This window comes from Mauremys mutica, chromosome 13, assembly GCF_020497125.1.
Source record: "Mauremys mutica isolate MM-2020 ecotype Southern chromosome 13, ASM2049712v1, whole genome shotgun sequence".
NCBI lineage: Eukaryota > Metazoa > Chordata > Testudines > Geoemydidae > Mauremys > Mauremys mutica.
In genome coordinates, this window is record NC_059084.1 from 4,959,492 (window position 1) to 4,977,051 (window position 17,560).

Below are 17,560 nucleotides of genomic sequence, written 5' to 3' on the forward strand. Positions count from 1 at the left end.
CCCTGGCTGCATATGCTTAACTTTCCTCCACAACTTGATTTCAATAGGGCAACTCACAGTGCCTAACGTTAAGCACATGCATAACCCTTTGCAGGACCAGAGCCTTAGTTTGTATCTCTGAAGGGCCCAGTAGCCTCTTTGTGCAGCCTTAATATGTACAATTAATTAAGATTAGGCTTAACCCTAACCCTAATAGCCCATCTGAGGGTGGAAGCCCCAATGGTTCAGCACAGCACTGTAGAATTCAGAGGCACCAGTGTTCAGAAGAGAGGATACCATCCTTGCTGGGCCCAGCAGTGTTATATTGGGCAGAGAGACTTGTGGGATGGAAAATCTGGTGAAAGCTGATCAGCTTGAACTGCTTTGGCAGCAAGGGTGGAAAAGGAGGTGTCAGATCCAGAACTGTGGTTCGTAAAATGTCTGGGAGTATTTCTTTGTTGTGTCACTGCACAGGTAGCAAAGAGAGTCACTTTGATGGGAAAAACAGACTTGTTTCTAGATTGTCTGTTTGTTCAGACAGGTCGCATCCAGCTGCAAGGGAGTTAACCAGGGATCCTTCTAGAGACTGTTTAATAAACTCACTCTCAACTGAATCCGCGGAAGAGCTGAGAGTGAAGCCATAACCAATGTGGGGCTTTGATTACTCTCAGCGATAATACATCCACATGTGGAGTGTGTGCGGTTCAAGGTGCAGAGAAACTAAATGAGTTGACTTGTACATTTTCAAGTGCTCCAATGAGCTTTTTCTCGGTGATTTAATGGAGAGATCAATGACGAACTCCTTTGTGCTGCTTTGATGTGCTTTCAGAGTAATTATTTCAGAAAGCTCTTTCGAAAATAAAGCTTAGATCCTAATTTGCAGTCTTGCTCTGGATTAGCACTTTGGTTGATGCTGGTTTTTTAACTCATTTATTTATTTTCTTTTCCTCATTGAACGATGCCTTCTGGGAAAATGCTTGAGGACAGGAACTTTGACATAGTTAAGGTTTCCCAGGGCCCTGCAATGTGCCTCTTTTTATATGAAATGGCATCTTGAAAACCAGGGTTGACGTTTTGTAAATTGCCTGTGCAACTGTGGCCATTTCCAGGTGCAGTGACCTTTTTGCACATGCATTCATAGGAACTGCACGCTTAAATTAGATAGGTGATTGCACACACATGTTAGTGCGAACCGTTGTAGCATGCCGTTTAAAAGCATTTTGCTCAGGACTTAGGAGTTGAAAGTTATTGGCTTGAGGAAAGATGAAATTCTATGATCTGTATTATCCAGGAGGTCAGACTGGAGATGATCAAAATGGTTCCATCTGGCCTTGGAATCTATGAAGCCACTTTTTTTTAAAAGGGAAGCATAGGTCATAATCCCAGTGCCATAGTCAATGGTTCCTCTGGAAAGATCAGGTTCTTAGGTTAAACTTGAACTAATATTGAGTGCATAATGCCTACACAAGGCTAGTATTTAACTCATTGCTTTATAAAGAGCTTTGAGATACCTTTCTCCAGCTAATTCTGCCCTCCAACATGGTTGTGCAACTTGATTTCACATCACTGGAAGCATCATATGCATATCAGAGCATAGAAATGGTGTTTGTATTATGGCATATCTATGCCCAGCTTTGTCTATGCCAGGCTAGATTGATATACCGTACTGATGACCCATAGCAGAAAGATGAGCTCATAGTTGTACACCCGGTCCGGATAGTCTTCCTTTCGCCTCTTCAAAGACGGCTTGCTGTGGCTATGCTGGATCAAGGGATTCGGAAGTCAAATAGGAGCAGATCTGCCTGTCAGCGTTCCCCAGAGAGTGCACCTGGGTCACATCACTCACTGCCAACAGCAGCTCCAGCATCAGGGAACCCGACTGACAGATTTAAACCTGCCTCCCTAGTCACTTGCCTCCATTTATTTCTCTGCCCCATTATGCCAGGTGAAGCCAAACTGCTATGATGTTGAAGAATCAGGCCCATGGAATTTTCATCTGTTTGCTTTGCAAGTCAAAGTTCACTTTCTTCACTTTTAGCTTTTTTTTTTTTTGGCGGGGGGTTGGGGGGAGAAGCTCTGATTTTTCATGCCTGTGGAGGAATGGAGAAGCAATGGAATCCAGCTATATCCATCCTCATTAAAACCCTTCATTATTTCCCTGTGTGAAGAAACCCTGCTGAAATATGAACAGAAATGCAATAAATCAAGGCCCCCACAGTCATAAATCAAATAGCACTCTGCGGCAGGGAGCTTTCTTTTTCAATTTAAGTTACTCGGACAAAGCAATCCATTTGGTTTTTGGTAAGATACGGCCCCCATCTATCATTGGCTGTCACTGCATACAATACTACACTTTATCCTTGGAAATCAATACTGTATAACGTGTAAATATCAGATCTGGAAGTTCAGCTGTACCGTGAAGCAGAGCTGTCCGATAAGCTGCAATTAGTTCATTTACTGACTTTATTTTGGTGTCGTTTCCCTAACATCATCCATCTATCTGCCATTTAATACACATAATGAAACCTGCAGCAAGTGTTGATTAAAGAAGCTGATGTCCCAGGTGTTCATTATATAACATTTTGGGGAAAAATATTCTTGAACCACCTCTCAGGCGTGGTTTGGTTTTTTTTTTAATGTCTCAGATCGTCCATCCTTTTTTGGATACTTTCATGTCAATGAAATAACTCTCTGAATCTTTAGCAGCTCTTTCTCTACTTCTACGTCCTACATCCTTGGCATCCCAGCAGCTGGAGCGGATGAGAAATGCTGCTGAATGTCGTGGAGTGCAATGCTTTTACTTAGACATGTGCTGAGTTTTGCTGACCCAGCTTCTTGGGGCTGCAGCTGAGCCCTAGTACACGCTGGTAAGGGCATCTCCATAACCCAAGAGCTACATAAAGGAAGTGGGAAAGTGGCCTCCAGCAATGCCCTGAGGAACAGCCAGCCCTGGGAAGGATGCTCGGGCTGGGGGAGCTTCTTGGCTTAGCGAAGCTGTTTGGTGTGTTTGACGTTATTAATAAAGCCAACCCCCTGGAAGCGGGTGAAATTTGGAATGCTTTGGAGCAGGATGGGAATGCCCCATCTCACCCTAAGCAAGCCCAGTCGATAGTTGTTTCTTAATTGCTGTTCAGGATGGATATCGCATTTTTCATCGCTTTCCCCCAGTTCATTATTAACTCCACAAGTCAAGGAGACTAAGTTGTTCCTTAGTTCGAAGGCTCTTTAAGGAGGCTGCCTCCTTGGAAAGTTGTAATATGGAATATTAATGACCGAGGCCCAGATCTTGTCCTCAGCATGTGGCGTGGCTAACGGGGCGGTGTGCTGGGGAGGTCCACAGGGGCCAGGGAAGAGAGAGAATCGGCTTCTCTGGCTGCACAGCCTCCTTGGAGCTGGCACCCCTGCCTAGGGGAATAGCAGACCTGTTAGCCTGCTCTGCACGGGGCTCAGCGAGCTTGTTAGCATGCGCTGGGTCTGGGTGCCTTGCATGTGCTCCGACAGCCTTCTCCCCTGGGCTGTATAACTGGTTCTGCTGCGCCCACTGGGCTCGGCTCCTGACATGAAATTCTGCAGGGATGTGCCATATAATGGAAGTGTCACTGCCTTTAGCCTTAGCAAAGAATTGGTAATGGGTGAATTTCTGCTCCAAGCATTTTCCTCTCCCAAGGGACTGAACTGGAAACAGGAGCAAACCATTCTATCAGGGGAGGAATTACCAAGATCCGCAGCCCGGCCATACTGTCGATTAGGCCTCGATTCAGCAAGACACTTAGGCATGCGCCACACTTTAAATCCTTGACAATTTCCACTGAAGTCAAATGCTGAAGCCAGGGCTTTACTCCGTGACAGCACATATGGCACCTGTCTGTTCCTGTAGCATGATGGGAGGGATGTATTAACCTGGGAGCCATGCCTGGGATGTCCATTTTAGAAGAGAAAAGCCTATGTTAAAAATGACTTTTGAATCCCCAGGTGTGTGAGTTTAGCCACTTAGTTCAAAAGTGTCGCACCTAAAACAAAACCTGTGAAAAGCAACTAGAGAAGCCGTGTAATCTGGTGCCAGGGCACTGGGCTGAGAGTCAGGATCTGCAATCTAGTTTCAGCTCTGTCACTCACCTGCTGGGTGCCCTTGGGCACAAAGTCACATCTCCTCTCTGAGCCTGTTTCCTCATCTGTCCAGTGGTGTTTAGGCACTTACCCTGCTTTGTAAAGCACTTGGAGTTCTACTTATGCAAAGTGCTGCAGACCAGATAAGTGTATTATTATTAGTCTTGCAAGGGAAATAATAGATTTCAATCCTAGCTCTGAGTAACTCCCATTCCTTCATTGTAGTTCAGATATTTAGAAGTAATTTGCAGAGTTATTGAAAATGGAAGTAAATTTCTGCAATAAAACTCTGTGTGGGGTGACTCTAATTCCTAATGTTATTTCCCACGTGTGTCGTTGAAACATGCACTTTGTTCTTAAAAGAAAAAAAAATCACTATCATTAGTATTAATAAAAATTAAATAGTCCGGAAAATTAGCTCAGGTTTTACATGAGATCAGTTCCTTTAGGATTACAAAGATATCTCTAAGAGCTGTGTGTTTTACAAGTCAAACAGACAGATAAAAACTAATTCTTTCTTTCTTTCTTTCTTTCTTTCTTTCTTTCTTTCTTTCTTTCTTTCTTTCTTATAAATGTAAAAGAAGAAAGAAAGTGGGCTGCACTGTAGTGTCTGTAATGATTGGTTCTTGCTACCCATTTCTTTATGTGTAATTGATCGGTTCATTTAGTAGTTAGGCTCAGGTAATTGTTTACACTTATGAGCTGCTCAGATAAACAGCGATTATGGTATATTATCAGGATGTTTCTCTCATTTCAGCAGGGATAGGTGTTTTCCATTCTCTTGGACTGCCTATTGTCTGAAGCTATGCCGAGATGGAAACTTTTGTTAGCATAATTTTTCACTTGCTCCCCATTCATTTGCTTTAGGTTTCTATAAATCTTTTCATTTCCTTTCAGTTCTTTGAGAGGTGCAGCTTCTAGAACAAGCGGTGAATAATATGCTGGTGGCTTGTTTCAGAGAGGCTATAATGTGAGCGGCACCAAACTGAGAATGATTGCTCTACACCCCGCAAAGAAAACACTATATTAATATCAGTGCATCATTTCCCCCCCAGTTCCTGTGTGAGTCATGGCTTCTGTAGGGTGCATTCAGCCAGTGGTGTTCCATGACATTTGTAGTCAGGCGTGTAATTGTACACTTGCATGCAAAATGGTCTCCCCTATGCAGCATGACCTCACATGTATGGTGAGCGTGAGATCACACTGTGTGGAGGTGCCATTTTGTTCTGGGATCTTGAGGGCACAGGTCCATGGGCCAGCAATGCATGTCTTATGTACACTGTCGGCATGCCACTGCATTCAGCTACTGTACATGCTGGTGACTGGTCTATTTTCCATGAGCCGGATTTTTATCTGTGTTACACCCATGCAAATATGGGATTCACTGACATTACTCCAGTTTTACTCTGAGCTAACAGAGATCAGAATAAAACAACAAAGAGTCCTGTGGCACCTTATAGACTAACAGATGTATTGGAGCATGAGCTTTCAGAATGGAGCTCAGCTCACGTCTTGACACAGTATGGGAGCTAGCCTCTATTAACAGGTGATTTCTGATCTTAATGCATGAGTGGGGCCAGCAGGAGGGGCAGTGGGTGGAAGGGTGTGTGACAGGTTAGATCACAGAACCCCCCTCGGGAGATGCCACCCCATGTGCCAAGACTGCTTCTACCTCTGCCTTCCCTGCCAGCTCGGGACTCCAGCACCCTGTCGTGCTGAGCCAGACACTCCCGTCTGCTCCAGCACAGACCCAGGGCCTGAATTACTTGCCCCAAAGCTGCAGGTTTACCTGAAAGCAGCTACCAGAAGTGTTCCTGTCTTTAACACTCAGATGCCCAACTCCCAATGGGATTTAAACCCAAATAAATCCATTTTACCCTGTATAAAGCATATGCAGGGTAAACTCAGAAATTGTTCGCCTCTATAACACTGATAGAGAGAGATGCACGGCTGTTTGCGCCCCCAGGTATTAATACACACTCTGGGTCAATTAATAAGTAAAAAAGTGATTTTATTAAATACAGAAAGTAGGATTTAAGTGGTTTCAAGTAGTAACAGACAGAAGAAAGTAAGTCACCAAGCAAAATAAAACAAAACACGCAAATCTCTGTCTAATCAAACTGAATACAGATCATCTCACCCTCCGAGATGCGTCAGTAAGTTTTTCCTCAGACTGGACACCTTCCAGGCCTGGGCACAATCCTCTCCCCTGGTTCAGCTCTTGTTCCAGCTCAGGTGGTAGCTAGGGGATTCCTCATGATGGCTCCTCCTGCTTTGTTCTGTTCCACCCATTTATATAATCTTTTGCATCAGGCGGGAATCCTTTGTCCCTCTCTGGGGGCTTGGCTACACTTACAAATTTGCAGCGCTGCAGCAGGGTGTGAAAACACACCCTCTGCAGCGCTGCAAATTGCGGCGCTACAAAGCGCCAGTGTAGTCAAAGCCCCAGCGCTGGGAGCCGCGCTTCCAGCGCTGTCCGTTATTCCCCACAGGGAGGTGAAGTACGGACAGCGCTGGGAGAGTTTTCTCCCAGCGCTGGCGCTTTGACTACACTTAGCGCTTCAAAGCGCTGCCGCAGCAGCGCTTTGAAATGCAAGTGTAGCCAAAGCCTGGGTTCTCACCCCGCCTTCTCAATGGAAAGACACCAGGTTAAAGATGGATTCCAGTTCAGGTGACATGATCACATGTCACTGCAAGACGTCACTGCGCACTTGCCAGCACACATGTAGACAGGAAGATTTACAGGTAAAACACACCCATCTGCAGTCAATTGTCCTGGTTAATGGGAGTCATCATGATTCCAAACCCCCCATTAATGGCCCACCCTTTGCGTAATTACAATAGGCCCTCAGAGTAATATTTTATATTTCTAGTTTCAGAGACAAGAGTGGTACATTTATACAAATAGGATGATCACACTCAGTAGATTATAAGCTTTGTTATGATACCTTACAAGAGACCTTTTACATGAAGCATATTCCAGTTACATTATATTCACTCATTAGCATATTTTTATAAAATCATATAGACTGCAACGTCACAGGGTGGTGGTCGAAAAACCAGGCGGGCTGGCGGTAGAGGTGGGTTGGTTCCTGGATAGATAGACAGGGTGGCTAGTAAACTCTGTTGCACAAACTTTGCATGATTGAGGGCCACACTGATAGCTTGCCAGGATCCCAAAGGCAACACCTAATTTGTTTAATGAACAGACCAAATTGCAACCAGCCTTATTTTTAATATGGAGTGACTATCCCCTGAAGAGGTTCTGGGGCTGATTCACCTCCACTGATGGGGCACATCAGGAGTTGCTCTGCTCAAGTCAATGGAGTTCCATCGGCATGAGTGAGAGGAAGATCTGGCCACCTGCGTCCAGCGTCCAGTGCCCCCTCTTGATCTGAATACTCAGAGCACGCTGAGATCTGCATGCCACGCCTCTTTGTGAAAAATGAGGATGCTGCAGACTGCATTGCTGAACTCCAAGATCTACCTTTGGCAATTGGTCTGTGCTCTGGCCAGCCCTGGCTATTAACCAAATCATCTCCATGTTGAGGAAAAGGATACACAGACAAGATCCCAGCCCCAGAAGGGTTGCCAGTTTTCCCCAGACATGACCGAGTGTGATTTCCCAGAACTATGCTGAGTAAATAGTAAGGGGGAACTGTGGTCTGTTTATGGTGGGGCATAGTTCAGGGAAATGGCTGCTGGCATCCTACTGGAGCAGAGTTAAAGTTGGGGTGTGTTGCATGGTGGTTGCTCTGGTGGTGAGTTGTGTATCTCTGGGAGGAGGAATAGAAGGTAGGTGCCGTTAGATACCATAGCTGTTCATTTCCTTGGTTTTGTGGTAGGAATAGTATGTGAAGAGCAACCTTAACTTGCACGGGATGTCGTGTTTTTGTGTATTAACACAGAAGGCCTTGCACGAGACCCCGGAGATTATATGGCTAGAGCATCAGCTTTGTAATAGCTGCTTCTAGTGAAGGTCTAGCTCATTATAACCTGGTGAAACTCAGCGGGGAAGGTCAGGGGACACACAGGAAAAAAGAATCCGATTGTTTAGGCCAGACAGGGCAATGTTTGCTCACCTGCCAACATCTCCATATGCGAGTCCAGCGATCTGGATACAGGCAGGGTGGCAAGACGGATGCATACACATCAACACATCTCCTACTTGTAAAGGAGAACTGAGAGCTCACTAGAATTCTGTCTGAATTCATGTGGTAAACTCAAGGATTAAGACAGCTGTCCCGGTTCTGAAGGAAAGAGAGAAATATGGGTGTGAAAGGGACCAGCGACTTTTCTGGTTGTCCGTTCTGCACCACTGTTGTATTGTGGTCAGTAATGCTGCTGTCACCTTCTTTCCTCCAGTCATTAAAGATGGGCCTAAGCAGCCAAACTCACATCTAAGTTCAGATTTTGAATCACCGTAAGGGTTCTCTGAGTTCAGCTCAGTACAGAGTCAGCTGTGTCATTCCGATTTGGATCCAGGTTGAAATTTCAAAATCCCCACCTCCAGCTCCACCCTCAAATTCAGAGAGATTTTGGATCAGAGGTTTCCACTTGCTCTGGAATAAGGGGCAAGGTGGAGATGACCAGACAGTAGGGGAAGAAGACTCCTTAGGGGTGGGTAGGGTATATAGCCGGAGGGCCGGAAGGGCCAAGAGATCTTTTCCTATCTGATTTCCCAGTGCTAAACAGCCGAGCAATCCATTGTCGTTTCTCTAAAGGGTAAAGGTGACCCGGCTAGCCTGCGAATCCTGGAACACCTTTGCTGAGAGTCCTGCTTCACAAGCACAGGAATCCTGGCAGTGGTATCACAGACTCATAGGCTAATGGGTTTTAACGCCTGTAGGGACGACTGTGATCTTCTGGTCTGATCTCCTATATAACACAGGCCAGAGAATTTCACCCAGTAACATTTGTGGTGGAGGAACTTTACAGCTGGGCCCATTCTGCTAAGGATGATTAGAGGCTCGGAGAAGTCCTGGCCCACATGTGAGCTTCTGAACACCCAAGTGTACTAAGAAACCTGAATATGAACTCTCCCTCCCCCCCTCCCTCTCCCCATCTCATTTTCAAAGCCCCTCTCCCATGGCTACGATTCTGCATTTGGCCTTAAATTCTGATTGTGTGTTGCAAGGGCCCAAATCCAAGGTTTCCTTCTTTTTATTACCACCTCCTGCCTCCTGTATGACTGAGCCGCCAACACTGACCTCAAGACTCAGGATTCAGAGTGATTAAAAAGATTCTTCCAGCAAGTTCTGTATTCAGCCATCTGGGCTAATTAGCGGCTGCCCTCTGGAACCCAGTGAGACCCAAGCGATCTCAGTTCTTTTCTGCCAGAAAAGCTTTTACGTTAGTTTGGCTGTTTACACTCCTCTAGTGAAATATTCTGGCCTCAGCTACTTTTTATGGCACTCCAGTGAAAGCATTCAGACCCCAGGCTAACTCTTCCCAGAGGCTATAATTTCCAAGGTGGGCTCTTGAATTGCACCATCAAATTGTCACATGCACCCAGTGTAGCTTCAGCCCTCCCATTTCTGGACACAAATAAGTGTTCCCGCTGCAGATCAGCTCATTCTGCATGCAGCTAGCTGCTCATGTGCACAGTTACTTCAGTTATATTGGGAACTGAGCCTGAAATTATTTGGTCCAGTGACATTTGGTGGATGCCGCTTAGGTGCCTCCATTTGAAAACAAACTCCCCTGATGCCAGCATCTTGCCAACTCACAGGGGCTGTTCGTCAGCATTTGGAAATGAAAGCGTAATTGACAGAAAAGCAGCACAAATCTTACCTCTGTTAGGTGTCCATGACTGCAATAAAAGCACATAAAATCCTTTGACATGCATCGAACATCTGAAGCACACCACCGGGAGACCATTGGAGAGGATTCAGAGGTAACGGATCGGGTCAGAAATCACTCGATATTTGCTATCCACTGTGCTGCTGCTAGGAACACAGCCAAACCCTTATCCCTGATCAGATGTGACAGGAAGCTACACAGCATCCCCCTAACAGTTAAGTACAGCACATCACCATAAGCACAGTGCTAGATGAGATGGGGCGGCAGCTGATGGTGTGAGGACTCAGAAGGAAAGCAACATACTGGCCTTCTGCATTGGCCTTTCCTTTGCAGGTCACTAGAGAAATCAATCGTTATGGCTGATGATTAACCTTGACGCTTCCCCATCGAGCCTCCCTCCCCAAATTGAGGGCGAACTTTTGATCCATTTGCTGCCTTCACCTTTCATAGCTGCATTGTGGGCTGATCTGGGGAAATTCATCCAGACAAATATGTCAGTGATCATATGCTGCCTTCCCCAGTCCTTTCAGCTGGCTGACTTGGTCACCCAGCTGTGCACATCAGCTCCTCTTCATGGCAAAAAATTCCATGCCCCTTGTGGCTCCCCCAGTTTTGCTGAAAATGGGACTCACTTGTTTTGCTGCCTGTCTGAGAGGCCAGTACTGGGGGGCAGGTTATGTGCAGGGGACACTCACCGTTTGACCATGGGAGTGTAGTGATCATGCTTTGCACTACTGAAGAATCTTCCCTCTGAGGACCCGAGATGCCTGATGTACTGTCTCTTTGTATGCAACTCACACACCTGTACCACACAGGGGGCAGAGAAGATTTTTGGCAATAGCGTTAGATTTAGACTGTGCCAGGTTCCTAAATCTGCACCTGATTTGAATAATGCTTCAGTTCTTACTGACTTGAAATGGAGATTGAGATTGAGAAGACCCGCCCTCGACGGCTAGTGCTCCTCTCCTGCCTTGGAAATGGCAGCGAGAGAGAGAAAATGCCATCTTGAAAGGTCAGATCTAATGAGCTGAGTGTCCGTAAGCTTTTTCAGAGACATATTAATATAATTTCCCCCTCTCTCCATGACTCACTGCAATTTCAAACGGTGCCTAAGTGAATTCTGCAAAGCACTGATGGGGAAGGCCAAGCACAGCCTCCTGGTTTTTGGAGAAATTTAACATAGAGGGGGAATGAAAGACAGAAAGATTATTTTCAAAATGTACCAGGAAAACCAAAAGGTGTTTTGTGTCTCGTTTTTCTCTCCTGTTGAAAGCACTTTGGGTTTGTGTTTGATTTGCAGCCAGCAGCCCGGTGCATCACTGAGCTTGTCTCTTTTTATTCTGTGGTGCAGTTATCCAAGAAGTCGATGGCCTGACATACTTTCCTCAGCTAGAAAACACACTTTTGTCAGCGTGGGTGTGAGAGCTGAGAACTTGCCAAACCCTAAGGAGGGCTAATGGAAGGCTCAGGCACCGACTGTTCTGGCACCCAAGAGCGACACAGGACGAAGTTTGCTGTATTACTTGCATCCTTGTGCTGTGCCAGGGGTGGGGCACAAGGTGCCAATTCTCTGTGTGGATAAAGAAGAGTGGAATTTGCCTAGGTAAAAGCTTCCCTTAGGAATCTGTTCTCTGGTTAAAAACCTCCCTCCTTGTTCCAGGTCACGACTATATATATATATTTGCAACCCATGCACAATTTCCCAACGTGCTTTGTATCCGGTATGAGCATTTTAAAACCACCAGAATAGTCCTGCTCCATCACCCATGTGCTGCATCAGTTTTCATCCTAGACTGCAAAAGTTTGGTAGAATCACAGCCTGCTAGGCTATCCTTTACAGGAACATGTTCTACCTGGCTTCCATTTGGGGATTCACTGAAATTCAGTTGAGCTGTGCGCCTAATTCCCTTAGGCTCCTTTAGACAATCCGAGCCATATGAAGTAAATCTAAAGGTCAATGTCACCCTGGATTCCATAGCAAGATCCCTGAGCTGGGCCACATTGTTTAGCGACTGGAGACTAGCCACTTAACACCCCCCCCCCAACTTACACACACACACAACACAGCAAAAAGGCAAAGCCTGACTCTGAGTTAGCCTTTTCCCTGTTGCGTTTTGACAGGCCGGAGTGAGTTCCAGGAATGCGCAGATGGGAGCCGTGAAAGAAATAATCACTGCTTCCCCAAGGCTGCCTGTGAGCTCCTTGTGCCGGGACGTTAAACAGCAAACATAGATCAACGTCCTGGAGCATTGCACCATGGTGGAAATCTGCCAGCAGCTTCAGTGATATTTAGGGTGACCAGACAGCAAGTGTGAAAAATCTGGATGGGGGTGGGGGGTAATAGGTCTCAATATAAGAAAAAACCCTGAATATTGGGACTGTCCCTATAAAATCGGGACATCTGCTCACCCTAGTGATACTCCAGAGTCAACCCTGGGGAGAGGACGCTCCGCAGCAAGGTATGAAGAGGGCTGGGTAAAAGTCTGAGCCAACACTCATCGAAGGCAGCGGCAGGCTTTCCACTGCGTCACTCGTTATTGGATTGGGCCCTCATCCCGCACATAGTCAACAGGAGGTTTTCCACCGGTGAGAGTAGGTGCAAGGTCGAACCCAAATTGCAGAGGACCTTGTATTGGGCATCATTGCATTCTACCATGGCCAGGTGTGCTGGGCAAGCCGTAATGTATGTGAGGTTTCTAGTCCTTTGGGATCCTTGTAGATGTGAGACGTATGGAGAATCTTTCCAACTGCATCCAGGGTGAATATTTGGAACCCCCACCATGGTCTACGAACAATGGAGATTGTCCTAAGATCCTCCAGGCGAGTCTTCCATCTGGATACACTTTAGTGGGCATTTCTGGGGTCTGGATACTTTGGAAATGGACCTTGTGTCCATCTGTCCATCTGTTAAAAGATAGGAAACAAAGGGTAGGAATAAATAGTCAGTTTTCAGAATGGAGAGAGGTAAATAGTGGTGTCCCCAGGGGTCTGTACTGAGCCCAGACCTATTCAACATATTGATAAATGATCTGAAAAAAGAGGTAAACAGTGAAGTGGCAAAATTTGCAGAGCTACTCAAGATAGTTAAGTCCCAGGCAGACTGCGAAGAGCTACAAAAGGATCTCTCAAAACTGGGTGACTGAGCAACAAAATGGCAGATGAAATTCAATGTTGATAAATGCAAAGTAATGCACATTGGAAAACAGAATCTTAACTATACATATAAAATGATGGGCTCTGAATTAGCTGTTACCACTCAAAAAAGAGATCTTGGAGTCATTGTGGATAGTTCTCTGAAAACATCCACTCAATGTGCAGCGGCAGTCAAAAAAGTGAATCATTTTAAATAATTGGGAATCATTAAGAAAGGGTTAGATAATAAGACAGAAAATATTATATTGCCTCCATATAAATCCATGGTACGCCCACATCTTGAATACTGCATGCAGATATGGTTGCCCCATCTCAAAAAATATATGTTGGAATTGGAAAAGGTTCAGAAAAGGGCAACAAAAATGATTAGGGGTATGGAACAGCTGCCATATGAGGAGAGTTTAATAAGACTGGGACTTTTCAGCTTGGAAAAGAGACGACTAAGGGGGGATATGATTGAGGTCTATAAAATCATGACTGGTGTGGAGAACGTAAATAAGGAAGTGTTATTTACTCCTTCTTATAACATAAGAACTAGGGGCTCACCAAATGAAACTAATACAAACAAAAGGAAATATTTGTTCACACAATGTATAGTCAACCTGTGGAACTCCTTGCCAGAGGATGTTGTGAAGGCTAAGACTATAACAGGGTTCAAAAAATAACTAGATAAGTTCCTGGAGGATAGGTCCATCAATGGCTATTAGCCAGAATGTGCAGTGATGGTGTCCGTAGCCTCTGTTTGCCAGAAGCTGGGAATGAGCAACAGGGGATGGATCACTTGATGATTACCTGTTCTGTTCATTCCCTCTGGGGCACCTGGAATTGGCCACTGTTGGAAGACAGGATACTTGGCTAGATGGACCTTTGGTCTGACCCAGTATGGCCATTCTTATGTTCTTATGTTAATTCCACATTGATCAGTTGTATATGAATGTCTCAGGACAAGTTTGGGCTCTCAGTCAGTGTTCTGCTGAATTCCGATTTCCTCATAGACCCATTTTTTTCATACTAATAAAATCCCCAAATATTGTCTAGTCTAGTCTGTTTTTAGGTTCTCATTCAATGCCTGATTCTGCCAGTCAGTCCTTCTGTATTGTAACATTTGAGAATCTGCTTGAAAAGATTATTCATGCAGATTCAGAGGGAGGAAGCATTTGGGGATACGATCCAAATTCTTCAACGCGTGGGCAGGAGTCAGTTGTGATTGGAGTCGGTTTGAATTTGCCCATCTTTACGTTGTTGGGAAGAGAAGGAATTAATGAGCCCAATGATTTGGTGACACACACCAGATGCTCTCGCCCACTGAAAGTAACAGGACCTACTGTACATTGTGGTCTCTGCCAAACTGCGTTCCAGAGGTCCCAGTTAATGGTGCATGCTGTGTTTACTAATCAGCCCCTCTCGGCTCTGTGTTTTGCTTCATTACAAAGACTCCCACGGCCAGATCCGCAAGTCCATCCAAGCTACAGTTGGTGGCGGATGCAAGGGGGAGGGGGCAAAGTTCGCAATACGTCGCCAGTGCACTCCCATCATGGAGGCAGCCCAGGTGCTAGTTTGGTTTCTGGTGTAAGTTACAGCATGCTCAGGGCTGCTCTAAATTACACCAGTTGCAGCTGTCCCTGAGGGTCCCTTCCAGAATCAGCAGAGTGTTAGATACTCTGGTCAGGCGCCCTCTTGTGCTTGGCATGCCTCCTATGCCAGGGCTGGAGAGGGGCAGGAGTGGGTGGCTTAGATGGAGACTCTCAGCATGTTTAAGCTGGTTGTTTAAGTTGCTTCCTTAATTCCCTTTACCTGCACAGTTTAACAGCTAACCTCTATTTTGATAAGACAGTCACGGATGTTCGGCGTAGGATAATGAAGCCCATTAGAGTATGGCAGCAAGGCCAGAATTTCCTTCTGCCTCTTCTAACAAGGTCCATGTGATAGAGGAGAACAGTAGGTTAATCAGACCTTTAAGAACAGGACAAACTTTATAAGGGAGAGGAAAGCTCACTGGCGCAATCTGAAGGGGATTCACTGGATATTTTAATTGTTTAACCCTCTTGGAAGCAATCTGAGTGCTCTAGTCTGCTTTCCCTGCACTCCCACCACATGGCCCAGAGTGGCTTAGAATGGAAAGATAAATGTCTTTGGACTTCAGATTCATGTATCAGTTTACTCTGCCACCGGGCCCACTTTGGCCCTAAATGTATGTCACTGAAAGTCAATGCAACCAGGCTTAGAATCAGCATTGTTCTGGTGAAGGCTAATTAAATCACAGGACAACAGATTTGCAGATTTGCAGACATGGTGGTGAAACCTCATGGACAAGTCAGTTTCACCATATTCCTGTTCATTTTCCCATGCGTATGCGAAGAGCTGATTCCTGCCCCTTTGGATTGCTATTACTTGTGCAAATATTTGTGTTCACCACAAAGAAGGGAACTGTGCTGGAACCTAACAATCCATCTTACCCTGCAGGGAGAATTCTATTGAATAACACTGAGTTCCTGGGAAAATAGTCACTTCTTCCTGGACTGGTGGGATTTTTAAGAGCCAGGGCTATATTTGTGCCCGAACAACTGTCTCCATTATTTGAAGTTCATTATTTGTCATTTGTTATTCTTCTTCATAAAGAGTTTCAGCCATCCAATCGGAGAACAGAAACAATATCATGTGACTTAGCTGACGTAACATATAACCATTATGCTCAGTTCACAGAGGATCCGTTGGCCGGTGTGTCATTTGTAAAGGTTTGATGCGCAATTGTGAATAATAAGCTAATTTGGCAAAATTTTGATTGGTTCCTGGGGAAGCAAAAGGCCTCAGACTCAGCTCACCCAGCTTTGGTTCTGACTTTTTATTTTTAGGAGGATTAATTTCCCTTTTTCGTTTCTCTGTGACAAAATGGAAACTGAGACTTGGTTTATAGTGATGTCTCTTGAATCAGTTAGTCGCTTTGAACAGAGATGCTCTTATTGCTTTGCCCTTCAGACTTCATGCCGTACCTCTGCAAGGAGTTGTCGTTATGACTCAGAGACTGAATTCCATATGGCTTTTTCTTCGAGCCCTACACATGCGACCAGGGTAATTCCTTTATTTCTATAAATGTAACGATGGAAAGGAAAAAACACTGAGGGTGCCAGATCCTCAGCTTGTGTTAGCATGACCAGATGTCCTGATTTGATAGGGACAGTCCCGATATTTGGGGCTTTGTCTTATATAGGTGCCTATTACGCCCCCACCTGCCCCATCCCGATTTTTCACACTTGCTATCTGGTCACCCTTGCTGGTGTAAATCAGAGTGACTCCATGGAAGCCAATGGCACTTTGCCTATTTACACTAATTGGGGACATCAGTATGGTCAGCAAAGTGTTGATGGCTGTTGGCCATCTCAGAATCCTTAGATCTTCATTGGTCCAGGTCTGAACTGGGTGCTGTTCACCCGACTCCCCTGTGTTCAGGCTGGGAGTTTGAGAGGCAAAGTTGGATGCTCAGGGAGATTATTTGTATTCCAACATGCAGTGCGTTATTTAGCCGTTCCTTAGGTGCTGGTACTATTGAACTTTCCTCATTTCGACTTTCCACATGAGTTCAGAAGTAAGACTTAAAAATATTTCCTCATTTGTTGGATGCAGGGGCCTCAACCCACCCTCTGAAACTGGACGTGACATTTTTTTCCCACCCAGTTTTGCATCTACAAAATATTTGTGCCATCACCTTGGATTTGCATGTGCAAATGGCACCTGTGTCTTCACAAAGCGGATGGGTAGTGTGCATGCATATCAGGTGGCTGCTGTTTGTGCAAAGCTCTCGAACCATCACATTTGCAAACACAACTGCAACACAGCACCCCTGTGCAAAACCTGAGTTTCGGAATGTGCAGGAATTTGGGCATAAAAAATATTGCCTGTGAGGTGAAAAACATTTTCCGCACAGTATTTTGGAAGCAGCTTTTGAAAACGTGACCAGGGATGTTTGGTGAAGGGGACTTCGAATGGTTTCAGTGGAAATTTTTGTGTTTTGCCTGTTGTTTTTGTGGCAGGAGAGTAACTTGTGCTTGCAGCACACAGAGCACACATCACGAAGGAGTCTGCAGCCTCTGCTGTTGAGCCTCCAATTAATCAGGAATCTAGCAGCAACCTCTGGTGGATTTATTCCCAACAAAGAGCTGGAGTGAGTCATCCTTGACAGCTAATGAATCCACTTGACAAGTGGTGTAATTGTTTTCAGCACCCAGCAAAGGTCTAAATGGAGGTGCAGGGAAAGGGAAGTGCAAAGTGAGTTTGTCGTTTCTGCAAAAGGTCCCATTAGTTCCCTGCTCATGATGGACGCCAGCAGCCCATTAGAGGTGTTGCATGGGCAAGTGGATGCTAATGGGCCAGATCCAGGGAGATGGTTTGAGCACTGCCACCCACACTGAGTTTAATGGGAGCTGAAGAGGCTCTGTTCCCATCAGGCCTTCCCACCAGGTGTTTACATTAATCACAAGCTATGCAATTATTTGGCCTTTGGTCCATTCTATTCAGATGGCCA